The following is a 10,436-nucleotide window of genomic DNA, read 5'->3' as shown; positions in this document are numbered from 1 at the left end:
TGGAAGCTCATTCTTAGGGCCTTTGTAGAAGAGGCTGCCTTTGAAAGGGAAGTTCTTAGGGTCAGCTCTTTTACCCTCCTTCAAGCTTTTAATCAAATGTCATCGTCTCAAAGACACCTACCTGACTACCCTATTTACCATTGCATGTCACCTCTTCCATCCCACAGATCCAAGACATCCTCTTTTGCTCTGCTCTTTTTAAAAATAGCACTTATAGCATATCTTTTAATAGATGATGTAATTTGCTTATTATATGTGTTATTGTCTGTAATCCTCAACCAGAATGTAATGTGAGGAGAAGGATCTTGTTTGTTCTGTTCCCTAATGTTTTTTAAAGAATGAGCAGTGCCTTGCTCATATTAGGCACTCAATAACTATTTCAGTGAATGAAAGAATGAATAAGGAAGATAGGATGGGATGAAATCAGGAGAGTCACAAAGGTAAAGGTAATGTTCTATGTCTTAAACTGGTGGTAGGTTCATAAACATGCCCTTTAGTTTTATAATTTTACATATATATGGATGTATGTATATTGGATTATAATCAATATTAAATAAATAGTAAAAAGGAAAAAAAAAGGAACTTGATTGTCCACATTGACTCACTCCCTAAGGAAAGCTGGGCTTTTACTGTACCTAGTAAACTATCACTGGGCAGAAGACATCAATATTTCCATTGTCTTTTCTTTCTTTTAGTTTTGCAGAACAAGACATCATGGTTCTAGCTTCTGTTCATAGGAGGGCAACTCAAGAGAAGAACATGCTTTGAAAGAGTTCTGAGAAGAACATTCTAGACAGAAAGTAAAACAGAGCACAGTGTGACTTCCCTTTTCCCTTTTCCTGATTTCTTATAATGACTACAAGGCCCAGATATTTCAGCTCTAGACACAGACAGATACTGGAGTTCACTCCCAGTATTTCCCTACTGAAACACTGCTAGGGCTTCCTCAGCAGAGAAAGCACTTGCTGTTCTGAAGTTGCCGTTTGCCTTTGTACCCCCACAGTGTCTGTCCCATCAGCTGCAAATTTAAAAATGAAAAACCAAAAAATCCTGGCCAGTACGTTTTGCTAACATTCGCTTTCTGTCTTTTACTTGGAAATTCATTGATTACACCGTGAAAGTATTTTGTAGAAAATTTAAAAAACCAAAGGATTTGCGTGAAAAGGTAAAGCAAATATATTTTTTAAAAATGTGGTTTATTTATCTGAGAGAAAGAAAGAGAGAACACAAGCAAGGGGGACCAGGAGACACAGACTCCCCACCGAGCAGGGACCCTCTATGTGGGACTCCATCCCAGGACTCTGGGATCATGACCTGAACTGAAGGCAGATTCTTAGCCAACTGAGCCACACAGGCACCCCAAGCAAATATTTTTAAAATGTCGTTCAATGCAAAAACAAGCTAAAATGTTTGAGAGCCATTCTTCTCCACCACGTGCGTTGTTATATGTTAGACGTTTCTGATCAGTAACTCTCTAAACCCTGAATTTGTCAGGTCTTCCAGTCATTTTGCTCCAAGAAGTTTTCTTGAAAGAGTCGGAAATGAACTCCTTTGATCAGAAAATGCTGTTCCACTCAGCATAATCTCTTCCAGTCCCATCCATGTTGCTACAAAAGTTGGGTATTCGTCCTTTCTGATGGAGGCATAATACTCCATAGTGTATATGGACCACATCTTCCTTATGCTGAGTGAAATAAGTCAAGCAGAGAGAGTCAATTATCATATGGTTTCACTTATTTGTGGAGCATAACAAATAGCATGGAGGACAAGGGGCGTTAGAGAGGAGTAGGGAATTTGGGTAAATTGGAAGGGGAGGTGAACCATGAAAGACTATGGACTCTGAAACACAATCTGAGGGGTTTGAAGTGGCGGTGGAGTGGGAGTTTGGGGTACCAGGTGGTGGGTATTATAGAGGGCACGGCTTGCATGGAGCACTGGGTGTGGTGAAAAAATAATGAATAATGTTTTTCTGAAAATAAATAAATTGAAAAAAAAATGCTGTTCCAGTTCTTTGAGAACTTAATCAACTGTGCACCACAACCCTCTTCTGTGTTTCAGCAGACTTTCAGGGACACTGGATTTGTTGCCCCGGAGAATGGGGTCAGATTGAATAGTGCGCACTCTGTCTTTACAATAACCGAGAACCCGTCAGAGTGGTTGCAGCACGTGTTCAGGGTGTGTTTTGCTTTTTAAACAGAAGATGCTTTTTTTCACTCCTGATGAAGTGTGCCTAGAAGTATGAGAGGAGACTTGAGAGGTCTCAAAAACCTGCCATCCCATGTTTCTAGGAATCAAGGAGAGGGCAGAGGGATATAAATATGAAAAGGAATCCCCACTGAGATCTGTGCCCTAGGGAGATTTCTGTGGATTTCCTGCAAACGACCTCTTGAGAAAGAACTGGGGAACGAGCCAAGAGCGGAGAGGAACTCATTTAAATTCCCTGCTCCTAGCTTTTCCCATTGCAGCGGCGCTGGCTGCAGACAACCCTCTGTGCGGCTTGGGAGGCGCAGGCAGGCACTGGGGACAGGGCAGGTGCCACTCACCGCTTATCCCCGCCCCCCAGAACTGGTGGCCAATGGGAGCCGGCCGGGCCCACAGCGCAGCCAGTGGGAGACGGCGGGCGGAGGTGCGCTTCCATTTAAGGACGCCTGCCTCAGGAGCTCTGGGGACCAGCGCCTCAGGAGTGCAGCAGTAGCTGAGTGGGTGTCACCATGTCTTTGCAGGTGAGTTGAAGGGTGCGGAAGCCCCACGAGCGGGCTTCGTCCTCAATGGGAAGAGCTCGAGTGGGCATGGGACAGGCGTGAAGCCCATGGGTGGCGGGCGAGTCAGAACTGGAGCTTGGGACAGCTGTCGCCCGCGGTCCTCGCTCCCCGAGTCCCCCACGCCCCCGCCACCACCGGGAGTTGTACGGAGTGACCCCGGGGACACTCCCACTGCCATCGCGAGCGCCGCTCACTGCAGTGGGGATCACACCTGTGCCATCTGTTGACGGCGACCTGGGGCTCCCCATGGCAACACTTGCGAGCCCCGGGGATCTCTTACTCCCGAAGTAAGAGCTGCCCCCGGGAGGGTGGAGGCCGGCTTGCTCCCGGGGGACCAGGCAGCCCTGCTCCGCCTGCCCCTTCCCTCTGCGAAAGGGAGGCGAGGGTGGCTGGGGCCCCACACGCGCGCCCCCTCGCTCCTTGGTGAGACAGAGTGTTTTTCTGAACAGCAGAGATCTGTAAAACTACAAAATAGTAGGTTGCCAATATGCAAAAAATTACATGTTCAGGGTGGGAAATTTGGGGAAAGAGCAAATATAAAATAAGTGAAAACTATTAGGAATTCCTTCACGCAGGTGATAACCACTGCTAACATGAGGGATTACTTTCTTGTACTGTGAAAAATGTGTGTGTGTGTGTGTGCTTGTATGTACTTCATGTGCACGCGTATGTACACACATGTGCATATGTGTGTATATATACACACACCCTGATTAAATTATACTCATGTATATACAGTTTTATTCCTGTACCTGGGACTATATTAGGAACATTTTTTCATCATTAAATCTTCTAAAATAAAATTTGAAAAAATATCTGGATACAATTTCATGGAATAAGGCTTCATTTTTTTTAAGGTTTAAGTTTATTTTAGAGGTTGAAGGGGGAGGGACAGAGAGAGAGAATCTTCAAGTAGGCTCTACACCCAGCACGAGTCCCAGATGGGGCTGGGTCCCAGGACCCTGAGATCACTACCTGAGCCAAAATCAAAAGTTGGAGTGTTTACCCACTCAGTCACCCAGGGACAACCCCCCCACCTTTAAGGATTCTTCAAGAAGTATGTTATGGTGACTAAAGGCACATACTCCAGAGTCTGCCAGGTTCAAATTCAAACCTTCCCCCTTCTTAGACTGTGATGTGGTTGCCTGGGTGGCTCAGTCAGTTGAGCATCTGATTTGGTTTCTGCTCAGGTTGTGGGATCTCCAGGTTGTGCGATCCATCCCCTCGTTGGGCTCCACGCTCCACGGGGTGTCTGCTGGTATTCTCTCCCAAATAAATCAATAAATCTTAAAAAAAAATAAAAAGAAACATATATTGAAATTTCTCTTGATAGATTTGTTTTCTCCACCTTTTGACCACATTCACCCACTTTCCTCACCCTTCACCTCCCCCTTGCAACTGCCAATCTGTCCTCTGTTTTTTAAGTTTAGTTATTTAAGATTCCACATGTAAGTGAGGTCCTACAGTATTTGTCTCTGTGACTCACGCATCTCACATAATGCTCCCAAGGTCCATCCATGTTGCTGCAAATGGCAGGATCACCTTCATTTTTATGACTGAACAATATTCCATTATGTGTGTGTGTGTGTGTGTGTGTGTCCATCCATCCATCCACTTAGGTTGTAATGCCATGTCTTAACTGTTGTAAACAATGATGCAGTGAACACGGGGTTGCGGGGGGTGGGGGGCAACATCACTGTGACATAGGGATTTTGATTCTTTTGGGTATATACACAGAGGTGGGATTACTGAATCACATGGCATTTGTATGTCTTTATTTACTTATTTAAATTTATAAATGATTTATTGGATTTTTTTCAGAAAAACTAATTCTTTATACTGAATAATCTCATACACGTTTGAAAACATACATGTTTTCATTTCTCATTTAGCTTGGATTACTTCTTAGAAGTTTTCATGTTTCTGACCAGCCACTGTTTTTAAACCTCTTGGCATTTTGTTTTTTTCTGAGCTCCCCACGGATTACTCAGAAACTGGGTAGCGGCCCTTTTCCCTGGTAATCTCTTATTTTCAAGATTTTCAAGGCACAGGACCTTATTTATAGTAGTTTTGTTGGTTCTGGGACCATGTAAAAAATTCTCTAAAGCCTTTTGCTGCTTATTGCCTTGAATCTCTCAAATCTTGATCTTCTAGCCTTAGAGCCAAGTGGCTTTTAATCTGGCCCATAGACTGTACTTTTTGTACTTTTTCAGCTTTCTTGGAATCACTTCCTTTTCACATCCTTTGTTTTTCTTCTGCAAATGAATTTCTTTCAACGTTTCTGATGATGTCCTTATGTTAGTCTGTCCAGCTGTAGTTAATGTCTCAAGGGTCTAATCTGGAAGTTTTTTTGTTGGATAAACAGCTCATCTTCTTCAGGAGTGCTTTATCTCCAACCTGTTCCTCCCCTTTGTGCTTCTTCCTGGGTGCTGATCAGTCAGCTCCTCCCCAACAGGCTTTACTAGGCTGCTGGACCAACAGGTGGTGCTCTGCCTTCTCCTCCCTGTACCTCCCCAACCCTGCCCAGGCAAGGCCCACCCAGGCACAAGGCCTCCCCACAGGTGGCACTGTGCCGCCTCCACCTCCCCCAGGTGGTGTTCCTCTTGCCTTCTCCCCCTACCTCCTCCCTCCCCTCCCTGTGGTTCTCTGCCTTCCTCCCCCACCCCAGGCATGCTGGCCCTCCTCCACCATCATTGATGCAGGGGTGTGGGATGTACAAGGCTGGAGCTGCACCATGACCCATGCAGCATCAGATCACCTCCATTTGTATGTCTTTGGAAAAATGTCTATTTTGTTCCTTTGCCCATTTTTAATTGAATTTTTCTTTTTGCTATTGAGTAGTGTAAGCTCTTTATATATTTAGGATATTAACCACTTCTTTTTAAAGATAAATGATTTGCAAATATTTTCTCCCATTCCATAGGTTGCCTTTTCATTTTGTTGATGGTTTTCTTTACCGTACAGAAGCTTTCTAGTTTAATGGAGTCTCACGTTTTTATTTTTGTTTTTGTTTTGTTGCCTTTGCTCTTGGTGTCAGATCCAAACAATCGTTGCTCAGACCAGTGTCCAGGAGTTTACCCACTCTGTTTTCTTTCTTTCTTTCTTTCTTTCTTTCTTTCTTTCTTTCTTTCTTTCTTTCTTTCTTTCACCCCCTCTGTTTTCTGTTGAAGAGTTTTGTGGACTTATGTCTTACATTCAAGCAAGATGTAAACAAAAGGTCTTACTTGACCTGACATTAAATCATTTCAGTTGGTTTTTGTGCATAGTGTCAGACAGTGGTCCAGTTTCAGTCTTTTGTATGTGACTGTAAGGTTGTCACATACCATTTGTTGAAGAGACTCACCTTTCCACATTCTATGTTCTTGGCTCCTTTGTCATAAATTAATCGATCATATATGCATGCTTTTATTTCTGGGCTATCTATTCTGTTTCATTCATCCATTTGTTTTTAGGCCAATACCATACCCTTTTGATTACTAAAGCTTTGTAATATAGCTGGAAATCAGGACATGTCATGACTCCATCTTTGTTATCTTTTCTCAAGATTGTTCTGTTTCGGGGTGCCTGGGTAGCTTAGTGGGTTAAACTTCTGCCTTCAGCTCAGGTCATGATCTCAGGGTCCTGGGATCAAGGCCTGCATTGGGCTCTCTGCTCAGTGGGGAGCCTGCTTCCCCTTCTCTCTCTGCCTGCCTCTCTGCGTACTTGTGATCTCTCTCTCTGTCAAATAAATAAATAAAATCTTAAAAAATATTATTTTGTTTGTTCAGGGTCTTTTGTGGTTCTGTATGAACTTTAAGGTTGTTTTCTTGACTTCTGTAAAATATGCCATTGGAATGTTGATAAGGATTCATTGCCATGACTCTGTATATTGCTTTTGGTAGTATTGACATTTAAACAATGATATTTCTTCCAGTCCATGAGCACAGAGTATTTTTCATTTATTTATGTCTTTTTTAGTTTTTAAAATTTTCTGAAAATTTTAAAAAATTTAAATTGTATTAAAATTTAATTTAATTTTATTTAATTTAAATTATTAAATAAAATTTAATTTTTTAAAAAAAATTAAGAATTTTCTATATTAGGGCACCTGGGTGGCTCAGTCAGTTAAGCATCCAGCTCTAGATCTCAGCCCAGTTCTTGATCTCAGGGTTGTGGGCTCAAGCCCTGCACTGGGCTCCATGCTCAGCATGGAGCCTACTTAAAAAAAAAAAAAAGGAATTTTTCACTAGTAATGGTTTTATGTGGTTCTCCATATCTTGTCTGAATATCAGGTAAGTACCAGGAGAGGGATCCATAAATTAAAATAAATTAGGATAATACTGGAAGAACTGGACCAGTAATAACTCTTTTTGAAACCTTCTTCTTTCTTTTTAAGGTCCTACTGTCTGGTGGTAAAATACCTGCAAAATAGATAAGCCTGCTGAAAGTTAGTGAAGGCACTATTGGCCTTTTCTTCCTTTTGTGTTCTAGGCTGATTTTGATAAGATCACAAAAGATGTGAGGAAGCTGAAAACAAGACCAGATGATGAAGAACTGAAAAAACTCTATGGGATCTACAAACAATCTATAGTTGGAGACATTAATATTGGTATTGTATATGTGTGTGTGTATGTGTGTGTATATATGTATATATATATATATCATATTTAAAAAAATAATACATTTCATTTGAGCAATGTTTATAGAAGCAGTGAGTAAAAAGTAAACTTGAAAACATATCTATTCTTCTTTTGGCAGAGTGTCCAGGAATGTTAGATTTAAAGGCAAGGCGAAATGGGAAGCGTGGAACTTCCAAAAAGGTTGTTAATTCTTAAATAAGTGAAGTAAAGCTTTCTTAATTTCCCAATACATCAGTCTGTAAGATAATCTGTTTTGTGTCTTTCTAGGGCAGTCGAAGGAAGATGCCATGAGTGCCTATATATCTAAAGCAAAAGAGCTGATAGAAAAATATGGAATTTAAAGTTCAGCTATGAGAAGGTTTTTCTTTTGAGGTCTTCATTATGCTATCATGTCCTATATCTAGGGAAGAAATGCACTGTTAACTCTACATGTCACAAATATGTTTGATATTAACATGAATTGTAACCCTTAATTAGAGGTATGCTGAAACTACTTAATGAAGTTTTACTTGCTAAAACCAGATGGTTTTAAAAGTTCTTTTTTTTTTTTTAAAAAAGCATTGCTTTGGTTGTATGTCACACAAACGTTAACAATATTTTTTGGCATATCTGTTTTCCTACACTGAGTTATTATCGTTGGTATGTGATCAAAACAGTTTACTAAGAACCAATAACAAGTTTCTTCCTTTGTTGTATGTGTAGCTCTGGGATTCTCACTGAACTGGGGACTTGGAAATCATAAACATACCTGGTTTGATTCCATACTCTGTAATTCTTTACTAGGTGACCAGAAACAAATTACTTAAGCTTGCTAAACCTCATCTATAGAGTAGAGGGAAAAATCAGTCTCACAGGGTTGTAAGAATTGAATGATTCTTGAGGTAATGAGGAGTGATAATTGAGGTAACTTTAATGATTCTACCTTCAATTTAAAGCATACATTATATGAAACCTAACAACAAATAAACTAAAAATTTTAAAAAATAAACTTACGAGTGCATGACTATTCAAAGAAAGAAAAAAGCCATCCACCCATTATTTTTCTTTAAATTTTTACATTTAAGACAGAAAAATCAAATGTAGTATCTAAATCAATAAAACATTCAACTACTGTGCCTCTTACATTCAGTTTTATCAGAGTGAAAATGCAGAGTCTGGAATATCATAGTGGCCTAGTCCTCAGTCTTTCTTGCTGCACACAGGTTCCCTGAAAGAACATAGTCTTGTTTTAGCATGTCTAAAATCTGTTTGAGATCGCATAGGGTAAATATCCTAAAAAACAGTGTACTTCTACTCCCTGGATAAGGGTTGGGGGTTGGTATGCTATGACCAATGAGGAATAGATTGATTTCATGTGACTTAAAAAATTATCTAGATTGACTAGATGAATTTCCAGAGAATTATTCTGTGTGGAAAAAAGCCAGTCCCAAAACGTTGTGCAGGATAATTTATGTAACTTTCTTGAAATGGCAAAGTTACAGACATAGAGAACAGAATAGTGATTACCACAGAGGACAGAATAGGGAGGTAGGAGTGACTTGAAAGAGTAGCAGGAGGGATCCTGTGTGGATGGGATGTTCTGTCGCTTGACTGGGTCACTGGGAACATCTGGCTGTAACATTACACTGGGGTTTTGCACAAATTACCATTGGGGGAAACTGGGTAGTTCTGTATTATTTCTCACAACAAAATGTGAATCTACAGTTATCTCCAAATAAAAAGTTTCATGAAAAACAAATCTAGCTTGATTCCTATTCTGGAAAATTTTAGAAAGTAAAGATGGTTCTCATATCTACGAAGTCTTACCTGAAGATTATCCGGAGTGTGCCATGATGAAGTCAACATCCAAATGCAAGAAAAGGGAGACATCAGCAATGACAGGGCTGCTCCTTCCAATGGAGGGCTTGGAAACTCTCAGAACTCTTCCCACATGGACCTCACCTCTACCAGGTAGAGAGGCAGGTGAGGAGGCCCAGCCCAAAAGCCTGGCATTGGCTACATCATGTGATTCCCATTGTGGACCATATTAACTAAAAACTTTTCAATTGAATAATCAAAATCAAATTATTTTTGTGCCAATCCTTCCATAAGGGAGCGCTGGAAATGGTGTCACACCAAAGGGTAAGCCATAGCAGGTACTAAACATGTATCATAATTTACTTCAGCCTATTTATAGCCCAAGTCGATTGCATGAATCCTAACCCCTTCCACAATGAATTCTTTTGACTTGCCCTTTGTTAGAAAGGAATGATAAATTCTGCAGAACATCTCCCTCACGCATTTTGCTCAATCTTATTTATTAAGATTATATGAATATGATTTTAAAATCTTAACACAAACATGAACCCATATTATGTGACCATAAACAAATGGATGCTTTAAAATTTAACAATATATATTGCTGGGTTAAGTACTTTAAGCCTTGAGGAAGAGACGTCAGTGACACCAGGTAGTGGAATTTACTGTGAAGATCCATGAGACATAGGAAATCCGCATATCTGAATGAACAGCCAGGATGAGTCTGGAACTCACCAGAGACTGCAGGAGCCAGGCAGCTCCAAGGGGGCAGTGCCTCTTCATTCCTATCCACTAGTGACTGTGAATCCCATTTGTAGTGTTTCGCCTTATATGGCAAATATGTTTTGCCTTATATGGACTCGGCAAATTTTCCCAATTTCTGTTTTTTTCCCTTTGAGCTCCTGTTTTTCCCAATTGTTCTGCTTTCTCCTTGTGTCAGCCCCAAACTGTCAGAGAGCAAGACTGAGACATCCTGTCGGGCATGGCCTTTGTGCTTGGCCTTCCTTATGCCAGGGACCAGACACCAGACTGGTTGTCCTCGGTAGGACTCCCAGTGGCCCTAGTCAGTCACTGCTGGGGCAGCAGCTGCGCCCACAAAGCAAGCAGGCACTCAGTGCAGGAGGAGCCGCTAAGGAGGGGGCCCGGGTTTACGAGCATTCTGTGGACTTGCCTACTCAGGAGAGGCATCAGTGATCACTCAGGACTATCTTCTTTTAATAGAGCAGTAGGTTACATTTTCTCATTAAATGGGATGTGC

The 10,436-nt window shown here is 41.2% G+C and overlaps 2 pseudogenes; one reads left to right on the top strand and one right to left on the bottom strand.

Moving 5' to 3' along the window:
• The first annotated feature begins 2,629 nt into the window (after positions 1-2,629).
• On the top strand, positions 2,630-9,119 carry LOC122889822 (annotated as a pseudogene).
• On the bottom strand, positions 4,361-6,115 carry LOC122889681 (annotated as a pseudogene).
• Positions 9,120-10,436: the final 1,317 nt, after the last annotated feature.

Source organism: Neovison vison, chromosome 11 (assembly GCF_020171115.1).
Source record: "Neovison vison isolate M4711 chromosome 11, ASM_NN_V1, whole genome shotgun sequence".
NCBI lineage: Eukaryota > Metazoa > Chordata > Mammalia > Carnivora > Mustelidae > Neogale > Neogale vison.
The sequence above is the reverse complement of the archived record's forward strand: the minus strand, read 5'-3'. Positions and strand labels throughout refer to the sequence as shown.